An 18,164-nucleotide genomic window follows, 5' to 3' on the forward strand; every position below is an offset into this window, starting at 1 on the left:
CATGTTGTATATTATTTGATTTGTTTCTTGAGGTAAGCTGCTGCTTACATTGAATGTTACAGTATTGGCATCTTTTAATACTTGTGCTAGCTGTTTCTTTGGAAGAAGCTGCAATGCAGGCAACCTTGTTCTGTTGTTTTTGTGCTGTTCCAGGTACTCTGTTATTTTTCGTTTCAATACTTCTTGTTTAATTAAATGGTATTGTTATTTCTGAGGAGAAAGTAGAGGAGATGGTGTTAGGTTTGGGAATGAAAATAATTCAATAGCTATGCTTTCTTCCTCTACTGCTGACTTTCTCTGGTTTGCCTCTACAGTCTGAGCAACTTCTGGCAAGGCTTTGATATTTTTGCCTTGAGTAGATCTTTGCAGTTCTTCCAGTCCTGCTTCTGTGAATACTTCATTTCGTATTATAAATTAATGTTGATGTGTTCTGTTGTTTCTGATTCTGAATGTTGTTCTTTCCACAACTGGTGCATTCTTTTCAGATATCCTCTTCTTGTTGGACTTGATTTGTAATAATAGATCATTGGTTTTTTGTTTTCAATCTTTGTATATTTGCAATATGTAAACAGATTTTATTCCAGTAGTCCTGCAGCTGCTAGTCTTCATTGTTTAGCCAACAATCCTGTAGACCATTTATCACCACATGTCTGGGAACTCCAACGGCTAGCATTGTCCTTGTTGACCTGGACAATGACCGATCCAGTATATGTTTCTGTAAATTACAGCTCATCATATTGTTTACGGGAGAAACACTCTTCATCTGATTCTTTTAATGAGACCTGTCCTTGTGGTTGAATTTCTGACAGAGATCTCATCTTCCTCAGAGCACAAGCTAGTGTCTCACTGGGGAGGAAATTATCATCATCATCATCATCATTATTCACATTTATATAGCAGCCCATAGGCAGTCTCATCAAAAGCAACTCTCGGCAGCCCACAGGCAGTACATAGAGCACAAAACAAGATAGAAAAGCTGAATAACATAATTCTTAAGAATAAGGCTGTTAAAAAGTCATGAGCACTTTTGTTACTGCATTCGGATTGTTAAACTTGATGCTATACCTCATAACCCTATTCCACCCCCCCCCCCCCCCCGTTATGATTTCTCACTTTATGCAAGCTTTTCAGGGAATATGGCAGTAGCATGAGGTGAGGGGTGCCTGTATCTACAAAGGAAAATTGCATAAGGCTGCAGTGGAAGCAAACTGACTGAAAAAGTTTATACAAGTGGAAATAAAAGAAATTCCATGGATGAGATGACAATGTGGGGCCAGGAGTGCAACTCAGAGTGGTGGAGCTATAGAAGAAGAATGCTTAGAGCAGTATGTATGTATGTATGTATGTATGTATGTTAAGGTGACCAACCATCCTCCTTTTGTAAATTCTGTCCTCCCTCGAAAAGTGTCTTCCTACATGTCCTCCTTTTTGATATTTGAAGACTAATCTGTAAATCTCCGTATTTGATTGATGCCGATCCGATCCGTTGTGTGCGATGTAATGTGTTTGTATTTGACATGGCGATTCATCAAGGCTCAGTACAGTGCGGCGAGATGCGATTATGAGACGTATGCGCTCCACACAGGAGAATTGTTTTGAGAGAGTGTGCCACACGAAAGAGTGCACCGTGTGCAAGTGGCTTTGGTTTTTTTCTTCAATTTATTTGTGTCCTCCTTCTCATTGTAAAAAAGTTGGTCACCTTATGTATGTATATATGAAAAGCAATTGCTGATAGATCTATAGAAGAAAAACATGAAAAACATTTCCAACACAACTAATTACAGTCTTCTACCATATATCTGGGTGATTTGCAGAAGATCAGCAAATGATTTGATTCTCAGTTGACTAATTGCAGCAGCAAGAAAATGGCTCTCCTTCCTGAACAAATAAATAACTGAAATGGAAAAGCTTAAATAACCATGAGTGCTGTTATGTGTGGAAGGACTATGAGCTTATGCATTTTCTTGAAAAAAGTATGAAAATAAAGTGTCTTTATTTAGCCTTTCTTGAGGGCTATGAAGATTGGAGGTAACTGAAGATAAGCTCTTTTCTTTGACATGCCTAAAATAATACAAAATAGAGCCCATCTTGGCAGTGGTGGGATTCAAAACTTTTTACTACTGGTTCTGTGAGCGTGGCTTGGTGGGCATGGCATGGCTTGGTGGGTGTGGCAGGGGAAGGATACTGTAAAATCTCCATTCCCTCCCCACTCTTAGGGAAGGTTACTGCAAAATCCCATTCCCTCTCTACCTCACTAACCTGCTTTCCAGCTCTGTTATCCTGTGCAGGGCAACAAAAGAAGACCCAGCCGATCAGCTGGGACTCAGGAGGCAGCGAATAGATGGGGGGGGGGCAGGCAGAGGTGGTATTGGCTGGTTCCATCTTGGGTATAAATATGACAACCTGCTCACTCAAGGGGAGGCACAGAATAACAGAGTTGAAAGGACCTTGGAGGTCTTCTAGTCCAACCCCTGCCAAAACAGGACACCCTATAACATTTCAGACAAATAGCTGTCCCATTTCTTCTTAAAAACCTCCAGTGATGGAGCACCCACAGCTTCTGAAGGCAAGCTGTTCCACTGATTAATTGTTCTGTCAGGAAGTTTCTCCTTAATTCTAGGTTGGTTCTCTCCTTGATTAGTTTCCATCCATTGCATTTATCCATGTGACACCATCAAATGCATTCAGGGCTATAAGAACCATATTCCCCACCTAGAATATAAGCTTCCGTAGTTATAGACTATTTCACTGAAAGTCATTGAGGCCTATAAAAGCATTGTTGTTCATCTATAGCATGAGCTTTGATAATTACCAGCTTTTCAGTAGAAGTAGTTGAATATGTAAAATGCATTGGTACATCTTTAAGTCAAATCTTATTCTGCTGTGCAATAACATATGGACAAATAATTGATACAAACTCAAGATAAACCACTCCAGACTCGATTTCAGAAAATATTACTTCAGCAAGAGAGTGGTCAACACCTGGAATGCTCTACCCAACTCCATTATTACAGCCTCAAACTCGCAGCTTCAATCTCAAACTGTCTACTGTAGACCTCACCCTATTCCTAAGAGATATATAAAGGGGGTGTGCATAAGTGCACCAGCGTGCCTACTGTCCCTGTCTTACTGTCCCCATTTATCTGTATTTACTTCCTTTGTTTTTGTCTATGTTCATACTATATTTGTTATCTTGTACATGTTTGAAAAACAAAATAAAAAAATGAATACATATGCTGTAGTTTATAGAATCTGACATTAGGTTTTTGGGACTAGCTGCATAAAAATGGGTTTTCCTCTTATTGCATTACTTTCCTAGAAAGTTTACAACCCCTCACATCAAGCAGCAGGTTCAACTCTTCTCTTCCAGCAAATGAAGTCATTGATCAGATGCCAAATTGCTTTTTAATGTATCCAGAGGGTGTGCTTGTTTGCATTTGAGAACGTGACCTAGAGACTACATAGAAAACATGGGGCTGGGGCCCTGAGTATGTAATGAAACCTATCTCCTAGTTGTGTTAGTGATGGCTATAGTTTTCTTGTCTGTTTTGAATTTTAATTTCTACAGCTATGGTTGTAATGGTTCTTATTGTACTCATTTGATTTTTAGATATTGTTCAAAGTCATTTGCTGAGATGGGTGACTCCCCCTCAACTGGAGGGAGGGAGGAAAAAAGGAAGGAGAAAAGGAAGGAAGGAAAAATAGGCCCAACAGCCAAGAGATAATTTGGTCTTCCTTGGCTAGAAATATTTTGTACTTAGTTGAGTGACTGGGTGAAAAGCTGATCTTACAGACATCAATGTTATATGGAGAATTTTGTTTATTCACTTATTAAATTTATTTGCCACCCATCTTGCTGTCACACAACTCTGGGATGCTTACAACTGGACAAAAATTTACTATAAAAATTAAAACAATGAAAAAAATACCAAAATTAATAAGATAATGAAGGGGGATATGTAATACAGTGGAGGTGAGATCTTCTATTTAATCCCATAACCACTTCCAAAATAACATACTCCTATCCGGGCCCCAGTTCAGAGAGCCAGGTTTTAAGACCTTCTGCCAATGGGCTTCTGGGAAGGACGTAGCCTGGCATGAGCCACTGGGCCACCTATGCTAATTTGCTTTCTACCAAGCTCACTTAGGCCTCTGACAACAATGGGAATCTATGCTGGAGTAGAATGCATGAGGCTGCAGATCAGCACATTAAAAGGGTGTTTGCGAGGTTTTCTATCCCTGCACCCTCAAAATGAGGCGCCCTAATAGCTTCCCCTTGACCTTTAGGGAAAACCAAGAGGATGGGGGCAGTTCTCCCCTTGAGGAGCACCATGTTCCAGAGGATGGGAGCCATGGCAGACAAGTCTCTTCTCCTGGATCCTGCCAGCCGGTGGCGGATTAAGGCTCACTGGTGCCCTAAGCACTGACAAATCTTGGTGCCCTCTCCTTTGTACATACTGTACAAACGAAGCCAAGCGTAGGCTACATAAAAGTTTTTGTGGTACCCCCTTTGGGGTTCCTTAAGCACGTGCTTAGTCTGCTTAAGGAGCCGGCCAAAAATCCTTGGTTGACATAATCTGCAGCATGCCTCTTCTGTTGGTGCGAATGGGGCAACCCAATCTCATTGGGTGAGATATTTCCTCAGGTAATGAAAGTAGGATGGTACAGAGAGAGATTCTGTATTATCCCTTTGCTAGACCTGCCTACTCTTTCAAAGACATGGATGGATTGGAATAAATAGAGCTATACAAATGAGGTAATGGAATTTCTTAATAGTGCATTGCATTGCATTATAATACATCCCATTACACAGTTTACTTACAGCTAATCTGGGTTACTGCCCTCATTTTGTCTCCCTTCTTAATAAGCTTATGGCCCCTCTTCTAGAATTCATATTATCAGTGATCTGAGGATTCATTTTTTAAATGTTTATTCAAAGGGAGATGTCCTGAGGGGTAACAGCTTAATCAGTGACTTGTAGGAATAAAAATTAAGAGGAGGGGGAGGACCTTGGGATTCTTGTGTTTCTTGGCTGCAAATTATAAACATTTCTTCATGGACAAGAGCTGAGTACATTTTTGGTCCACTTTTAATGAGTGAGAGCTCAAATATTTTACTGCTTTTTTCTTTGGCTCTCCAAGTGGGACAACAAAACTGTGTTCTTTAATTTATTCTGTAGGTAGGGTTGTAAAATAACATTTTGGGGTAATGGATCATCTCCTTCTCCCCCATCCTACTGTAATTTCCTTCTTATGCAGAATTACAGTCTGGGTTCCATGTTATGTTCATATTTAATATATTTAATTGTGTATTAACATTCATTGAAGCCAGTTAACTTCCTTGTCTCTGAAACTTTCCATTGCTACCATTCCAACCATCCTGTAAGCAAAAGGAAAACAGCAATAACATTTAGTCTTATGTAGCACTTTACAGACCTCCCAAGGCAGTTCACAATGAAGAAGCATATTTGCATATTTCCCCCCAAAATCTCAGTTCTCATTTTACCGACATTGCAAGGATGGGAGGCTGAATCCTCTTTGAGCCCAGGAATGGGATTCTTCCGGTTCAGACCAGTTTGGGCGAACCGGATGTTAAAGTTAAAGTTCGCCGAACTGGTATGTCGAACGACTGGCTGGCCCCACCCACCCTGCCCCCTCCCTCCCAGGAGTTTCCACACGGCCCATTTTCGGTGGAGGTAAGTGCAGGGTCCACACAGAGGCTCTGGGAGGGGGGAAACGGACCTACCAGAAGTCCAGAAACAAGCCTGTTTCTGGCTTCCGGTGGACCTCCAGAGTCCAGGGGAGGCTGTTTTTGCCCTCCTAGAGGCTAGGAAAGCCTCCGGACCCTTGGGAGGGAGAAAAACGGCCTTCCCAGAAGTACCAGAAATTCAGAAAAGGGCCTGTTTCCAGTTTCCAGTGAGCCTCCAGAGCCCAGTAAGGCTGTTTTCTCCCTTCCAGAGGCCTGGGGGAAGCCTCTTGACCCTTGGAAGACAAAAATGGCATCCCCCAGGCTCTGAAGGCCCACCAGAAGCCAGAAACAGGAAGTTCTGGTAGGCCACGCCCACCATGGCCATGCCCACCCAGCAACCGGGTAGCGAACCAGTTGCTGGGATTTTTTAATCCCACCCCTGCTTGAGTCCATTCAGAATTGAACTCCAGGGATCTGAAGTAATTTTCAAAAAGTCTTTAAAAGCGCACACAAAAAAGTGTTACCAAAAAGAAGTACAGACGTTAGAGAAGAGCTTTCAGAGATGATTAGGAGACTGAAGCTAAAACATATAAAGAATGGTTGCAGGAATTGGGTATGTCTAGTTTAATGAAAAGAAGGACTAAGGGTGATACAGTAGCAGGGTTGCAATATCTTTTTTAAAAAAATTTTTTAAATTTTTTTATAACAACAACAAAAACAAACAAATAAAACCTTTTTGTTCATCAGTGTGTCAGTTGGGTTCACATTTCTTTGTGCACATAATGCCATTATCATACATATTTTACTTATATATGTTTATAATACTTCTAATCAGTATTTTATATCACATATATCACTTATTGTATTAGCCTTAACATTATATTTATTGATTTTCAATAATATATTTCACATTCATTTTCTTACTCTGTCTAACTCATTCGTTTATCAGTAATAAATATTATACTGTACTTACATATTTCAATTTCTTACTCTTCTATCTATCATAAAATAAATTCCAAATTTTATAATAATCTTTTTCCTCTTGTTCTCTAATTGCCATTGTCAATCTAGTCATTTCTGCACATTCCATTATTTTCTTAATTATTTCCTCATCCATCGGAATTTTCTCATTTTTCCAATTTTGTGCAAATACAATCCTAGCTGCTGTTAATACATTGATAATCAAGTAGGTTAACTGTTGTAACCCTCAGGCAAAATTCCCAATAAAAATGTCTCTGGTTTTAAATCTATAGATTGTTTTATCATTTTCTCCAGCCACATATATATTCTAATCCAATACTTTTTAGCTTCTGTGCATATCCATCACTTATGGTAGTATGATCCTAGTAACTTCTGACATTTCCAGCACTTTGCCAACTTATCTTTAAACATCTTGGCAATTCTCGGTGGGGGTAAATGCCACCTGTAAAATATCTTCTACAAATTCTCTTTACAGGCTGTTGACATAGTTAATTTATAATTTCTAGACCATAGTATCTGCCATTTATCCAAGTCTATTCCATATCCAAAGATTTTCCCCCACGCAATCATTGATTCTTTAACTTGTTCTTCCTCTAATTTAACTTCTAGTAAATAACCATATACTTTTTAAATCAACTTCTCTTCAGTGCCTGTTAGGATTTTATCCAATTCAGTCAATTCCTTATAAAACCCAGCCATTTTAATGTCTTTCTCATACCTTCTATGTATTTGCAAATACGAATACCAATTCAATTTTATCTCTTGTAACTCTAATTCTTGCTTTGTTCTGAGTTCACCCTTTTCATTTAAAATTTCTTCGTGTGTTCCTTTTTAATGTTTTTTCGTGTTTAATTCTTCTTAATGTGTTCCGTTTTAGAAATCTGTGGATATGTAAAAGCTTCTAATGTTGGTAGCCAGACTGGTATTTTCATATAGTGATAATCTCTTATTTTTTCCCATACTTTTAATAAAGCATCCCCATTGTAATGTCTCCTAAAATATCCATGTACCTTACTTTCTTTATACCATAAAAATGCATGCCAGCCCAATTGTAAATCATGCCCTTCTAGTGTTAATAATCTGGCACTTTTCAATACAATCCATTCCTTCATCCACATCAGTATTGTTGCCTGATAGTATAGTTCCCAATTGGGTAATCCAAAATCCCCTCTCGCTCTTGCGGCCTGCAGTAATTTTATCTTCATTCTTGTGTTTTTTCCCCTGCCAAATGAATTTCAACATCATTTAATTTAAATCTTTAAAGTATTTTTTTCAGTGTTATTGGAATCGTCTGGATTAAATATAATATTTTTGGCAATATGTTCATTTTAATTGTTGCTATTCTACCTATTAAAGATCATTGTAAATTTTTCCATTTTTCCAAGTCTATCGCAATCTGTTGTAGTAATCTCTCGTAATTATTTTCTTTAAGTGTTCCTCATCTAGCTGTCATTTGTATCCCTAAATATTTCACTTTTTTTGTAATTTGAATAGTTAATTTACCCAATATCTAAGGAGCTGCCCCACAGAAGAGGGAGTCAACCTATTCTCCAAAGCACCAGAAGGCAGAACTAGAAGCAATGGATGGAAACTAATCAAGGAGAGATCCAATCTAGAATGAGGGAGAAATTTCCTGACAGTTAAAACAATCGGTGGAACAACTTACCTCCAGAAATTGTGGTGTGCTCCATCACTGGTGGTTTTTAAGAAGAGATTGGACAACCATTTGTCCGAAATAGCATAGTATCCTGGAGCAGAAGTTAGATTAGAAGACCTCTAAGACCCCTTACAACTCTGTTATTCTGTTAAAGAAAATCTTACATAACAAGGCTGAATTGCAACAGAAATGAATATTTTCAAGATAAATGTATCTTAATATACTTGTCCATATCCATTTTATTATTCCCTTTTGGAATGTTATTCAGAGCTCAGAAAAGAAGTAAGGAATAGTAAGCCAAAGAAAATTAAAGGCATGAGATAAGAAAAAGAAAGGCAAATATAGGGAAGATTAGTTTTCAACAGCATCAATCATAATACCTTCCTATCCTGTTTGCTTATACCAGACCAAAATGCTGTTTTATAGCAGTAGTTTATTTCTGGAAAAAATGCTGATTGGTGAAAACGGATTTGTTTAATGACCACAGCATTTACTTCATGAGTGTGGTATTTGCTTAACACATATGGTATTTACTTAATGACCACTGCAACAAAGGTCATAAAATCAGTCATGGTCCAGTGTGATTCTTTTAACAATTGCCCTGACTTGCAACCATAAATCTGGGCTCAGTTATGGCCATAAATTGAGGACTAGCTGTAAATGACTTTTTTTCTTTAAACTACTTTCATCTTTCTTTTGAAGTTCTCATTGACTCTAACCAACCAAGCTTTATTAATCTGATTCCATGTAATCCACCATTACCCTTCATATCAGGGCATTGTCAAAAAGGAGTCAAAAAGGTAAAAATGGTGGACCACCTATATAGAAAAGAAATGGGGCTTCAATTGTGTGGTCATTGCTGTCAGCTTACTTTTTTGAGCGTTTCCCTATACAAGGCCTTTTTCATATCATTATTTTGTAGTTTAATCATCAGTCATTATCTATAGGAATATAGAAATATGTTTTCTATGCAATATAGTCTACATCATAGAATTCTTTATTGGCCAAGCATGTTTGGACCCACAAGGAATTTGTCTTCGATGCATATGCTCTCAGTGTACATAAAAAGAAAAGTTACATTCTTCAAGAATCATAAGGTACAATACTTAATGATCAGGGTTGGGCAGCTATGGCCTCTTTATGACCTGTAGACTTCAACTCCCAGAATTCTTGAACCAGCCATATACTGGCTGACTACAGAGAATATAAATCCTTCCATTCCCCATCATTTAGTTAGACCTGAGGAAGCTTCTTGGATGAGAAATGAAACATCTTCAAGAAAAATCAAGTAAACCCAGTTGCTTTTTTTAAAAGCACCTTTGGGACATCCTTCCTGTTTTGGCTTTCCTTGAAGACACCACTATTCATTGACAAAACCAAAACTTTTAATTTTAAAACTTTGGTAGCCACTGTTTTCATCACTCTTCTATTTCTACATGGCTTCTTGTCAGTGATCATTTATTGTATTGTATTATCCAAAAAATTAAAACATTGTAAACTGCTTTAAAGTAGCAAAGAATTATTTTAAATAACTGGCAAGTATTTCTTTTATAGACTAGTATAACTGCTTTCATGCTAAGTCATCATGGAAGAAAATACACGCAAGAATCCTGTTTACATATATTTATATAGGAACTGCTGTAAATATTTCCAAATAAAAAGAGGAAAATTGTAAAAGAAACGTGTGTTCCTAAGTAAACAAAAATAAAATTCAATTTGTTTCATTCTGTTGCTTGACTGGTAGATTTTCTGGCTAGGAATTGCAATCATGTTTGTTTGTTTGGTTGTTTATTAGATATAATTTTCATGGTTTAAAAGTAATCCAAAGGAGGGTTGTTTTTGTTTTATGGAACAATTTAAGTAAATTAAAAAGCAATTATAATTTACAAACAAATAATGCAGGAAAAAAACTCTTTTGAAAGAATTTATTCAATGCCATAAATTCCTTAAAACGCTGTGACACAATGTGATCATACCAGAATATAAACTCTTGGTTAACAAACAAAAACTAAGTAAACATATACATCTTAAGTCCCCATCAAAAATGCCCAAAGCTCAACACCAATTTATAACTAAACAGGGAAAGAATTCTATGGAACTTGTATTATGAATTTTAGGCTCGAGGGAGTATATCATCATTAATAAAGTATTTTTCATGGCATTAAACTGAAAATCAAGGAGATACTCTATTAGAAATCCGGGTTTTAAGCTCATATCAGAATTTGCATACCATGGCAAGTGCCTTTAACTTAATTGGCAGCCTACTGTAATGCCAGAGCCTTCAAAACATTTAGACAACTCCAGGTTGGGGGAAATTGGGGAAAATCAGCTTGACAGCATCCTTACAGCTTTCATCAGACTCGTAATAAGATATATGGCTAAGAGTGGAATGTGGTTATTGGCTCCACTGTATTTTGAGCAGTTTGGAAAGCAGTTCCTGGCTTAGTCAGTGACATAGGATATGCACTTGGAGAGTCAATATCTTTTTACAAGTCAAGCACTGCCTTCGTCATGAATTCCCACATTGAAATCAATTACAGAGAACTCCAAAGAGGAAAAGATAGACCAAATGTACTCAGTAGTTATTAACTTTACAAAGATGGACTGGGGAGCAATCAACACACTCACCGGAATGCAATCCCAAATTTATTTGAAACACTATGTTGGTTAAATTGATACGAAGCTAAGCTTGTAGTTATAGCAGACTGGAGAGAAGAATTTAAATAGGTCTAAATGAATATGAAGTGGGAATAAAAAATAATGTCCCAGCATTCAGATGTCAAAGCTTCTAACTGTAATACTTGTGTTATCCCCACTCAGTGTTATCCTGAGGTAAAATGGACAGCCAATAAATTTTACAAATAAATAAATAAAATAAATAAAGTTGTGTAGCTCCAGTCTCCAGAAATCTCACAAGATCATGTTTTCAGATGAGATTTTGTGAGGCCTTTGTTACCTCATGAGATCTTGTGGCAGGATACAGACTTACAAGGTTTTGTAATCATGTGATACTTGGTAAAAAATATTGAGAAGGAGAAACAGTATTTTGTGATGAGTGGCACATTGGTATCCACAAGTACTCCATTAGTAATCCTGAAGTATTTACATTATAATGGACATACTTGGATTGCATCTGATAGTTTTCCTCGTCATTAGGAATGATCAAAGTTCCAATTACAATTCCTACTTTCTCTGGAGGGTTCCAGGACAGGAAAGGCCTAGCTGTTCCTTTCAGATCTTTTATTTCTTTTATTCAATTCAAATCCAACTCAGCCATTAGAACTTAACTTAAATCTGATAAAAATGAAAACTCAAGACATACAGTGTTGCTTAAACATTTGTGAATCCTTTTGCATTTTCAACATTTCAGCTTAAAAATTATCTAAAGCATGATATGTTCTCCCCACATAGTGCACTAGAGTGAATAATGCATGATTTTTAAAAAGTATTTAAAGTGTAATTTACTTACACAAGCTCTGTTTAAAGGACATCATGTGCTAAAATATCATGAAAAAACATAGACCTCCATTAAGTTAATCCCCTTTGGAGGCTCATAAAAGACATTCCAGGGGATCAGAAGACACTGATTGTATCTTACAGATTCACCTCAGTGACCTCTGGAATAACAGAATATGAGTATGTATCTCACTGATAATCTGGCTTCTCTTTCAACTGTATCTGTGCTATTTAACTGGAATGACTGATGTTGATCCCTGGCTGGCTGGTTTCATTTCCATGTTTTCTGTAGGATTTCTCTTAAAAACTGCCATTAAGTGTGTGTCACAACTTCTACTCTACTGAATAGTCAGACATCCAATGGTTGTCCCCCAGCTGTGGCTCATCTGGCATTCCATCCAGCTGTGTATATTTACTTCTTTAATTGTCTTTTTATTTCACCACACCATCCCCAAACCTCTCCTTATTCACACAAATCCTGCAAGATTAGTTGGGCTTTAGGCCAAAACAGAAGTAAGGTCAGATGTGCACATTTGCTGTGTTTTGTTTTGCATCGAACCATGCACTGTGGAAATAAAAAATGGTAGCACAGGATTAGTATTTTGGAAGTAGCAAACACAACTGCATGTACTGAATTTAGGTCTCTGGTGTAGGTAAATATTATTTATATATTCAGGAAAAGGAAGGATTCTACTTTGAGAAAAAGACCTATTTGGCCAATTTTCTCCATCAAAAAACACCAGTCCACAGAAAGCAAAACCATATTGAGAGAATATTCAGTGGAGGATTTCTTCACACAGTGATAAATCAGTCAACCATAGAATCATTATGAATTCTAAAATGGTATCATTTCCTTGAATGCTATCACATGTGCCCTTTATTGGATGTGAAATTAGGTCCTAACAAACTGATTTTTGCTTTATTTTATCTTCACTTAAAATCTGGGTATTGAGGCTCTCATTCAGGTCGCTTAAAATTTTGACAGTACTAGTTTTCCATGAACTAAAATTTATATATTTTGTTCATTTTAAGGAACACCATGCTCTGAATGTAATTAATTGCTTAAAAATCAAGTTTTTAACTTTAATTTATTAGACATATTTTGAAGGAACAGCATGCACTGGATTTAAGGCCTTGAATCAAGAACTTATATAATTCCTTGGACAAATTGCTTGATTGTTTTTATTCATATGTTGTCCAATTGTTAATAAACGCTTCATGTAGCCAAAATTAAAAAAATATGTCCCTCCAACATACAATAGTTCCAAATTCTTGTGCACTCATGAGTATGTGTAATTTAAATGCCAGCAAAATCAAAATACCATTGACATCCTCAAGTTTCCAGTTGCTTTCATTGTGATTTGTGTCAGGAAAATCTGCAAATTGGAGAGATAATCTTTTAAACATACAGTATGTGGTTGAGTCATTTAGCCCACAGAGCTTGGAACCTCTGAACCATCATGTGTCTGGCAAATCATAAGAGCCATCTGAGATGAACGCTGAGTTCTCTGGAAGGAAGAGAAATAAAATGATATATTTTATCATTCTTTCTCACTTAGAAGCTTATCCCTTGATATCTGTATGACAGAACAGCTGGTTTGCATACAGAAGACTTCATATTCAGTTTCTGACTTCCAAGGTTAGGTAGAAGAAGCAAAAGATCTCTAGTTGAAAAGCCTGCAGATTAGGTACCATTTAGAGCAGAGAGCAGGAGGTGAATTGCAGAGATATGTCAATGTGTTTATGTTTCTTATTGATCTTCTCAGTGCCTTTTTTTTAAACTGAGTTCCTCTTCTGAAACTAGATGGAACCAGGGGAGACAGTGAGAATGTTAAGTGATCCAAGCAAGAAAAATAGGAAAACATGTGATAGACTCTTCCTCTTCAAAAAGAATGCAGATAATCTTCAATTTATAACCATTCATTTAGTGACCATTCAAAATTAGACAAGCACTGAAAAAAGTGACATGACCATTTTTCACACTTACAACCATTGCAGAATCCCAGTGATCAAGTGATCAACATTTGGATGCTTGGCAACTGGCTCATATCAGTTGCAATGTGTTCTTTGTGACGCTATGACAAGTAAAGTCATGGGAAAACCACGTTCAATTAACAACCATGTTTCTGACTTAAAAATTTTAGTGATTCACTTAACAACTATGGCAAGAAAGGTCATAAAATGGGGCAACATTCAACAAGTGTCTTAATAGCAAAAATTGTGTGGTTGTAAGTCGATAGCTACCTGAATTAGCAGCAACAGACAAATCCAATATTACCATATAATCTATGCTAGGCAGCAGTTTCTTAGACTTAATCACACATGCTATTTCTGCACTTTAAATGATCTAGAACCATTCTTCTACTACTGCTGGCTAAATACATATATCTGATATTTAAGATTCATGTCTAAGGCTCTATTCTTCCTGTTTATTTGAATTATATTCAGATTGGCATGAGGGATAGGGTTTTTTTTGTATGTGATATAATCAGAGATGGGTTTCAAAAATATTAGCAACTAGTTCTCTGCCTGGTTTCTGGCTGGGCGTGGCCATGGTGGGTGTGGCCTAGTTGGCCTCCTGCACCATGTGGTGGGGGGGCTTTTCATCCACCCCGGGCTCCAGAGGCTTTCCTTGAACCTCTGGAAGGGCAAAAACAGCCTTCCCCAGGTTCCAGAGGCTAGAAACAGGCCCATTTCCAGCCTTCTGGAGCCTCCGGGAGGTCCATTTTTTGCCCTCCCCGAGTCTGCAAGGGCCTTGCACTTGCCTGGCATCCAAACGGGCCATGTGGGGAATCTTGGGAGGGACAGGGTGGGGTGGGCCAGCCAGGAGTGGGATTTGCTGGTTCTCTAAAGCCCCCTTAACACTAGCTATGGGTTCACCCAAACTGGGGAGAGCCGTTAGCAGTGCACCCCTGGATGTAATGGTTAAAATGTGATAATCTACAGGTGTAAGTTGCTTCTAAATAATGATAGCAAATCCTCCATTTCTGATCAGATGCAGAATGTCTCTGACTTAGCTGCTCTAGACAACACCATAACAAATAGGGATGGTGAACATTACAGTCCAGCTAGAAGGATATCACCAAGAAATTCCAACAGTAATTGCATACCATAGGTGTTCTCGTGTATATGTACAAGTAGAAATTTAGATATAATTGTAAATATATCTCCTTTCACGTTTAAGAAAGCAATTATAAGAATGTAGGAAAAATGACCAGATGACCCCTGGGTCTACTTTATCTTATTATGTACAGTGCTAACAGGTGATGGGCAACTTCAAGGCCTCTGCTTTCCCTTCTGTTCTTTCCTTTATAATACAAGTAGTCCTCAACTTATAGTTCCCTTAGTGACCATTCAAAGTTACAAGGGCACTGAACAAAGTGACTTATGACCATTTTTGACAGTTATGACCTTTGCAGCATCCCCATGATCAAATGATCAGAATTCAGCTGCTTGGCAGCTGGTTCATATTTATGACCGTTGTTGTATTGCAAGGTCACGTGATCCCCTTTTGTGACATTTGGACAAGCAAAGTCAATAGGGAAGCAAGATTCACTTAAGAACCATGTTACTAACTTATTTGCTGCAGTGATCCACTTAATAACGGTGGCAAGAAAGGTCATAAAATGGGGCAAAACTCATTTAACAAATGTCTGACTTAACAATAGGAATTTTGGGCTCAATTCAGATCATAAGTCAAGGACTACCTGTAGATAGTTTTTCAGATAAAGAATCCCTACTAAAGGGGATGCGATGGCTCAGTGGCTAAAACGCTGAGCTTGTCGATCAGAAAGGTCAGCAGTCCGGCAATTCGAATCCCTAGTATCACGTAATGGAATGAGCTCCCGTTACTGGTGCCAGCTTCTGCCAACTTAGCAGTTCGAAACATATAAAAATGCAAGTAGAAAAGTAGGGACCGCTTTGGTGGGAAGGTAACAGCGTTCCGTGCACCTTTGGTATTTCGTCATGCTGGCCACATGACCACGGAGATGTCTTCAGACAACTCTGGCTCTTCGGCTTTGTAACGGAGATGAGCACTGCCCTCTAGAGCTGGAAACAACTTGTACGTATATGCAAGGGGAATCTTTACCTTTACCTTACAAACCCCTACATGTGTACAATGAGATACAAGCAGGGGTGGGATTCTACCAGTTTGCACCTATTCGCTAGAACTGGTTGTTAACATTCTAAGCAGTTCGGAGAACCGGTTGTTAGAAGAAATTACTGGCCTAATCCTGTCAGGAAGGCAGGAAGGAAACATTCTGGTGTTGCTTACGGAAACTGCCTCTCTGTTAACCCTTATTACATTCTTGGCAGGACTTAGACTTCCTGTCTCAGGAACGTCTCTGGAGTTTTTTTCCCTTCCTTTGCTGGTACTTTGCTTGTGTGCAGGGACCATTCAAAGTTACAATGGCACTGAAAAAAGTGACTTATGACCATTTTCACACTTACGACTGTTGCAGCCCTCATGAGAGGCCAGGCAAGGAGATGCGTGCCTCGATGTGAGTGATATTGAGTTGGCCATGCCCAGCCAATAACATGACCACCAAGCCACACCCACCAACATAGCCACGCCCACAGAACCAGTTGTTAAAAAAATTGAATCCCACCCCTGGATACAAGGATATTTCGATATCTTAATAAGGTACTAGGAATGGCAAAATTATCTCCATGTGACACCTTTTTCTGTTTGTGAATAGGTTCTTCTTATTGCTGGTTCTGAAAATAGATATTAAGGCTGCTTATCAATAATTTTTTTTGGACAATATAGGCTACCCAAAGGGGACGGGGAAAAGGCAGGTGGGGAAAGATGAACCTGGACCCATACCAAATCTGGTCTCAAATGTTCCAAATGGTTTTCTAATTATTCTAATGTAAATTCTTTATGCTGAGCTATTCAGCTACTATGAAGTCTACTGGATTTGCTTTGTATCCCTTCCTCATGATTATTACCCAAGAGTTTTTAAAAAAATGCCCCAATGCAACCTTTTGTTGATCTCCCCATAATCTACCTGTCTCATAAAAATAAATTAACCATATACATGTTTTCCTCGATAATGTTGGTTTTATTGATGCAGAATACATTTTTAGGCAGGCTGATTCATGAGTTCAGTATTGTTGGAACTAACCAAATAATCTTTGCCAATAAAAGGCACTTAATGCTTTTAAAGTGTGTCAGATTGGCTCCTATGAGGTGAATTAACATTGACGACACTTTTGAAAGATAATCAGAAAAAACAAACTTCTTGCTTTAAAAATAACTCTTCCTCTTCACTTGCACAATTGTAAGAGATATTTAATATGTTCCAAAAATGCCGCCTGCCTTGTCTTCAGAGTAACATTTCAATGCTACTAATCATTATCATTCTTATTTTGTAAATGTATTTATATTATAAAATCCTGAATCAATTTACAATGGTAAATTGTAAAATAGGTGAGAGGGAAGGGGAACCAGAATAAGTAGAATAAAACAATCCATTTAAAGCAGGGGTATCAAACTCGATTTCACTGAGGGCCGCATCAGGGTTGTGTTTGACCTTGGGGCCAGGGTGGGCATGGCCAGTTCGACATCACTCATGTCGGGGGTGCCTGTGGCGGCCCGAGCGTTCTGCCAGTGAAAACGGGCTCTTTAGCTCCGTTTTCGGCTGCGACGGCATCCTGCAACACTCTGCCAACAAAAACACAGCTCTGTTTTCACTGGCAGAGGGACCGCACATCGGTCCTTTGCTTTTTCCAAGGTGGTTCTGTGGGTCAGATCTAAGCACCCATGGGCCAGATCTGGCCCCTGGGCCTTGAGTTTGACACCCCTGATTTAAAGAAACAAAATAATAGGGAAAGCTTGTAGCTAGAGAATACTAACATACACAAACATACTGTATATTGAGTTTTTGTAGATTTTTTTTAATCTCACTTTTATTACTTTATAAGTAACTCAAGGCAATGAATATACCTAATCTTCCTTCCGCCTCCTCTTTTTCCCATCATGACTTTGGAACAGAATAGAATAGAATGGAATGGAACAGAACAGAACTGAATACTGTTCTTGAACAAGTATGATTTGACACACAAGGAATTCGTCTCTGGTGCATAAACTCTCAACCAAAAAACAAAGTAATAAGTCACAGATCATCAATCATAGTTACAATCATTAATTGTAAGATACAATCATAAGATGATGTTACCTTGTCTAAGTAATAAAACTTACTCAAGAAAAGAGCAAGGAAACAGACAAGCTTAGAGAGCACCAAGAGAAAGTGCCAGATCCAAAGTCACCCACCCAGATTCCATGTCTAAAGCGGATTCCAGCGCACTATCATCTTAACCACTACAACAAACTGGCTCATCTAAGAGGCTCAGATGTTAGGTCCCTTACAGGTCACAA

The 18,164-nt window shown here is 38.2% G+C and overlaps 1 protein-coding gene and 1 long non-coding RNA gene across 5 annotated transcripts in view; one reads left to right on the forward strand and one right to left on the reverse strand.

Annotated features, from left to right (window-relative positions):
- The window catches only part of CCBE1 (collagen and calcium binding EGF domains 1), a 193,663-nt gene that overhangs the window by 117,228 nt on the left and 58,271 nt on the right, over positions 1-18,164 (forward strand). The window lies entirely within an intron of this gene.
- The window catches only part of LOC148127434 (uncharacterized), a 37,449-nt gene continuing 29,525 nt past the window's right edge, over positions 10,241-18,164 (reverse strand). The window contains exon 3 of the long non-coding RNA XR_015742404.1: positions 10,241-13,290. This is a non-coding gene — a long non-coding RNA (uncharacterized LOC148127434). The remainder of the gene's footprint in view (positions 13,291-18,164) is intronic.

This window comes from Pseudonaja textilis, chromosome 2 (genome assembly GCF_049901715.1).
Source record: "Pseudonaja textilis isolate UNSWEBS1 chromosome 2, rPseTex1.2, whole genome shotgun sequence".
NCBI lineage: Eukaryota > Metazoa > Chordata > Lepidosauria > Squamata > Elapidae > Pseudonaja > Pseudonaja textilis.